The 6000-nt window shown below is 47.7% G+C and overlaps 1 protein-coding gene across 2 annotated transcripts in view; it reads right to left on the reverse strand.

Annotated features, from left to right (window-relative positions):
* Nucleotides 1-4840, reverse strand: part of PLEKHF2 (pleckstrin homology and FYVE domain containing 2) — a 28595-nt gene extending 23755 nt beyond the window's left edge. For both annotated transcript variants that reach the window (XM_032421926.1, XM_032421927.1), the window contains exon 1: nucleotides 4703-4840. The gene's annotated coding sequence lies outside the window, so the exon portion shown is untranslated. The remainder of the gene's footprint in view (nucleotides 1-4702) is intronic.
* Between the last annotated feature and the right edge of the window lie 1160 nt (nucleotides 4841-6000).

Here is a 6000-nt window from a genome sequence, read left to right on the forward strand (position 1 = left end):
CCCTCAGTTTGTTTTCAGAGTCCATCGTCTCTCATGGTTCTTCTCCCCCTCCGATTTCCCCCCCTTCATTCTTCCCCTCCTGCTACATTCTTCTTCTTCTTTTTTTCTTTCTTAACATATATTGCATTATTTGTTTCAGAGGTACAGATCTGAGATTCAACAGTCTTGCACAATTCACAGCGCTTACCAGAACACATACCCTCCCCAGTGTCCATCACCCAGTCACCCCATCCCTCCCACCCCACCCCCCACTCCAGCAACCCTCAGTTTGTTTCCTGAGATTAAGAATTCCTCATATCAGTGAGGTCATATGATACATGTCTTTCTCTGTTTGACTTATTTCGCTCAGCATAATACCCTCCAGTTCCATCCACGTCGTTGCAAATGGCAAGATCTTATTCCTTTTGATGGCTGCATAATATTCCATTGTATATATATATACCACATCTTCTTTATCCATTCATCTGTTGATGGACATCTTGGCTCTTTCCACAGTTTGGCTATTGTGGACATTGCTGCTATAAACATCGGGGTGCACGTAGCCTTTCGGGTCCCTACTTTTGTATCTTTGGGGTAAATACCCAGTAGTGCAATTGCTGGATCATATGGTAGCTCTATTTTCAACTTTTTGAGGAACCTCCATACTGTTTTCCAGAGTGGCTGCACCAGCTTGCATTCCCACCAACAGTGGAGGAGGGTTCCCCTTTCTCCGCATCCCCGCCAACATCTGTCATTTCCTGACTTGTTAATTTTAGCCATTCTGACTGGTGTGAGGTGGTATCTCATTGAGGTTTTGATTTGGATTTCCCTGAGGCATCAGTATTTTTAAGAAGTTCCTCAGGGAATTCTAATGTGTGGCCAAGGTTAAGAACTAAACTACGTATTTCTAACAGCTACTTCCTTTTTTTTTTTTTTTTTTTTAAGATTTATTTATTTGAAAGAGAGCACAAATGAGCAGGAGGAGCAGAGGGAGAGAGAATCTCAAGCTGACTCCATGCTGAGCTTGGAGCCCCACTTGGGCTCAATCCCACCACCTGGAGACCAGACCTGAGCCAAAACCAAAGTCAAATGCTCAACCAACTGTGCCACCCAGGTGCCTCTAAAAGTTGCTTTTTTTTTAAGATTTTTTTTTTTTTTAATTTGAGAGAGAGAATGAGAGAGAGGGAGAGCACAAGGAGGGGGGAGGGTCAGAGGGAGAAGCAGGCTCCCTGCTCAATGCGGGACTCGATCCTGGGATTCCAGGATCATGACATGAGCCGAAGGCAGTCACTTAACCAACTGAGCCACCCGGACGCCCAAGTTGTCTCCTTTTAAAATTCTATGATTCAATGTAAATGACAACCACTTCGTTCATTTGCTAATATAACTTACTGAGTATCATGCACCAGGCAATTCCACAAACATATTTTAGTAAATCCTCACAACACTTTGAGGCAAATATTTGTGTCCATTTCACAAATGAGTCCTGTGAAGCTTAGAGAAATGAAGCAACCTGTTCTAGAGTCACAATCCAGTAACGAGCAGAGCTATGGATACAGGTTTGTTTGTTCCAGTCCACCCTACTGCAACCTGCTTTCTCTAGCACAGCAGCTACTTGAATGCCTTCTCTTCCTTCCTAGGACCTCACAAATTGGGCACACCAGTTTGTGATTTATGGATTGGAGGGAAAGTTATTTGGGGGGGGCAGGGAATTAACCCCCAATTCTATAGTAATGAGGGCACACCAGTTTGTGATTTATGGATTGGAGGGAAAGTTATTTGGGGGGGCAGGGAATTAACTCCAAATTCTATAGTAATTTCATTACAGAATTAGTAAACACCTTTACCTAGAGAGGTTTGCAACCTGACACAGCGAAGTATACTTTATTAATCCAACAAGAACACTGCTATTAAGCATGCACCTGGCACACAAAGCTGTTCTCAAAGATAAGCTTATCAACAGAAAAGCAATTTTTATATGCTTTCCATTAAGTAAGGCATTCTAAACCAAAGTCCTAAGATAATTCTGACAAAACAATAATTGACAGAGAAATGAGAGTTGCTCTATCAAAGAGCTTAAATGTGTAAACATGACCTTCAAATTTATCATAAGGAATTACCTCTATTTCCATCTAGTACAAATAAATTCAATCACACTTTAAAACTATGATTATTATTCTTTTGGTGACACACTGTTTCTTTGTTGATTATACCATTATCTACTTGGAAATTTCATAAAAATTCAAGTTCTGTATCCCCAGGTCAAAATTTGAGTTTACAGGGGCGCCTGGGTGGCTCAGTCGTTAAGCGTCTGCCTTCAGCTCAGGTCATGATCCCAGGGTCCTGGGATCGAGCCCCACATCGGGCTCCCTGCTCAGCGGGAAGCCTGCTTCTCCCTCTCCCACTCCCCCTGCTTGTGTTCCCCTCTCTCGCTGTGTCTCTCTCTGTCAAATAAATTAATTAAAAAAAAAAATCTTTAAAAAAAAAATTTGAGTTTACAAGACAAATTCTCAAAAAAAAGAAAAAAGTATTAGAGAAGATTTAACTTCTATGCCCACAGAAAGGGCAATTTATTTTATTTTAAAGATCTTATTTGAGAGAGAGAGAGCGTGTGCGAGAGCTCCTGAGCCAGCAGAGCAGGGAGGGGCCGAAGGGGAGGGAATCTCAAGCACACTCTGCTCTGAGTGCCGAGCCCCACATGGGACTCCATCTCACAACCCTGAGATCACGACCTGAGCCAAAACCAAGAGTTGGATGCTTAACCAACTGTGCCACCCAGGCGCCCCTGGAAAGGGCAATTTAATAAGAAATTCATGAAGTATATTTACAAGGAACAGATGTGTCCTCATCCATTCAAACCTTTCCTGAGCATCTGCTATGTACTCTGCACACTGGGGATGAAGCGGCAAATGAGACTCCATGCAATGCCTGTAGTTAAGGAGGTACCATGACAGATCAGTGTAGTATTTACTAGACTGCAATGAGATAAGTGAATTATTCTTGGGGAGAGAAAGGGGGTGGGGTAAGGAGAACAGCACAGAGAAGGTTTTAAAGTATAGGCTCAAGTAAAAATTTCACTACAAAAACCCTTGTAAATCAGCTCTCTAGGAAACAAGTACACAGAGGAGCTAAAATCAGAAAGAGCAGCAAAGACAGAGGAAACAAGGTGGACAGAGATTGCTCCACCACAGGTGTTACGTATGCTACGAAGTTAATGCTATAGGAAAAACAGGAAGGCTTCAGAATCATAAAGACCTCAGTTAAATACCAGTTTGGCTGCAAGATTTATGAAGTTAGTTAAGTCACCTCATTCCTAGGTTAACTCTTCATCCAGAAAAACAAATGTGTATAATGGTGTTTACTTGACAATGAAACAAAACAAAAAGGATTTAAGAACTAAGGAAATTAGCAGCCAAATCTGAGCAGACGCTCTATTATTACCTCTAGGATAAGAAGAGAAATTCTCCAAGACATGTTTTAGGGTTTATCCTATTTGTGGTTCAGAGCCCCTTCAGTTCATTTAACAGGATTTTAAAGCTAAGGTGCCTTTATTAAAACACATCAATTTACATTCACTGACTGGGGTAATTGAGGCTGAATCCTTTTTGATGCCTTGGGTTGGTATACCAGTTTTATTTTTTGAGGCGATAGCATGTGCTTTCCAATTAAGTAGAGAAACTTAATACCATTCACCTCCAGTGCTGTCAGGACCCGAAGAGATTAAAAATAGAAGCCTTCGTTAATACTGAATTAACCCGAGGACCCCATGAGCTACTACAGTACAGGAAAAAAGGTAAATGCTCCAAACATGGCAGGCTCGCACCAAAGGGAGGAAAAAAAACTTCGTAATGTCCAGATTACTTCACCTTAAGACACATGCCTTTAAGTCTATCAAAGTTCCTAAGTCTGTCTTTATTAAGTCTCTTCTGTAACGTACTAAACACAACAAAGAAGGTATTTATCAACTTACATACTTTGTGAGTCTGAATTACAAAAAGGCTTAGTTATCTGTAACCTTAATACTACCATTTCCACCGCACACTCACGAGTTACTGCTATAATGCAGGAACACACAAGGGAATTCAAGCAACATGAGCAGCAAGCTCTCGGCCCTCGGTAAAATTTTAAAAAAGGAAAAATAAATTCGGCCGAAGACCATACAACTTTAAAAGACTCTAAATAAACGTATTAGAGCCAACGCTTCCATCAGAGCAAACTCTGCGGTGCCATTTTTTTTGCCCCAAGTCACATAAAAATATGCTGTTCAACTTACAACGTCCCTAATGCCCAGACCCCGCAAACTTTTGGGACAGAAAGACGTTGGGGCCCTGAGACTCCACTGGCCGCGAACGGGACCCCAATCCTCACGCCTCGCAACTTCTCGCCCGACCTCGGGACACCCCTGGCGCCTCCGCCCGTCCCCGGTCCCCCGGTCCGCGGACCCTGGGGACAGCCCCCGAGCCCACGGGCGCAGGCGGCGGTGTCCTGCGGGCGGGCGCGACTCGCCCCCGGCGTCGGCGGGCCAGCCCCAGCGCGCGGGGAGCGGCCGGGAGCGCCCCGTTTCTCACAGACCCCAACATGGCGTCGGCCGCCGCCCGCGACGACAACACCTCCCCGCGCCGCAGACGGCCCGGGGACAGCGGAGGGAAGCGCCGGAAAGTTTCGCTTCTCCTCTCCCGGCCCGCCAGGGAACGGCGGACAAGCAACCTCGGGCTTCACCTACCCAGCCGGGCGCGGGCGGCGGCGACAGCGGCGAAGATCCGACTCCTCCTCGTCCCGGGCTCCGGGCGCGGACTCTACCCGCTCCACCGCCCCAGCCTCCCGGGGCGTGTGCAGCCAGCGGCCCCGCGCAGCCGGCGCGATCCGGACGCGGCGGGCGGGCGGGCGGGCGGCACCGCCGCTCGCAGGTGACTCCCCCGCCCCTCCAGTCGAACCCCACAACGGCCGCCTGGGTTGGCCTCTCCCCTGCGCGGGCACGGGCGCGCCGCCGCCCACACGCCAGGCGCGAGCGCTCGGGCACGAGCACACCCACAAGGCTCACTCCCCGCCCTTTCTTGCCCGTTCCCTCGCCCCGCCCGGGCGGCCCCGCGCGACGTGCTCGAGGGGGAGGGGCCTCAGCGAAGGCCACACCCACCTAGGCAGCCGGGACGGAGGGTTGGTCTCTCCGCTCGCTGTGCGGACGCGCACGCGGGAATCTTGGGTGCACGTGGGCCGCCTTACCTGGTTTTCTGGCTCTTGGCAATCCTTTGGGAAGGATTGTTCATCTCAGTACGAGGTTTTTAGGAAGAGTGGAAGGAACGTTGGGTTGCCTTTCCCCTGCCACCGAACCGGCATCTCCAGGGAACTCAAGAACTTTCTGCGGACGGGAAAGAAAGGCTTTTTGGATGTTAGATGCCCAAAGGCGTCCGGGCAGACGTCTGTTTGTTACTCCCAGTTAGCGCAGCGTTCCTGCCCCTCACACCTTTCATTCGCTTTCCCTGAAACCCCTACCTCTTGAAACCGAAAGAGCTGCGGTTGCAACACATACACCCTGCGGACTCTGCACAGCCCTTTAAGTGCATGCCTTTATTGCCTGCCTTAGAACTCTGGTCTTACCAGAACTTTTCTCTGACGCAGCAAAACCTCATCTACCTAGTTCACATACTTGGAAACGGTAATAATAGTATATAAGGTTAAACCTGCCCTTCTTCATACCGCAAATGTTGGGTAAGCGCGCTGGTGGGTACGTGGAGAGATGGCAAGTTGTCGGAGATGGCCAAGGAATGGGGGAAGGGGATGGCAAACTCCACACAAAAAGTGTGTAGGTGGAAAATAGATTTGGGTAAATTTTATCTTTCCCATTGGTCTATTATTTCAAGGATATTTAACCTTTGTTTGATAGTTCTTGAATTAGAGCCGCCAGCACCCAAGCTGCACGTAATGAGCACCCACCAAGGGAGCATGAGCAGGTCTTGCTTCTGATCCGCATTCTTTCTCTCTGGAATTCTATCTCCTCCAGGTCTTTGGCTCCCATCCTCCCCT

This window comes from Phoca vitulina, unplaced genomic scaffold (assembly GCF_004348235.1).
Source record: "Phoca vitulina isolate PV1807 unplaced genomic scaffold, GSC_HSeal_1.0 scaffold25, whole genome shotgun sequence".
Lineage (NCBI taxonomy): Eukaryota > Metazoa > Chordata > Mammalia > Carnivora > Phocidae > Phoca > Phoca vitulina.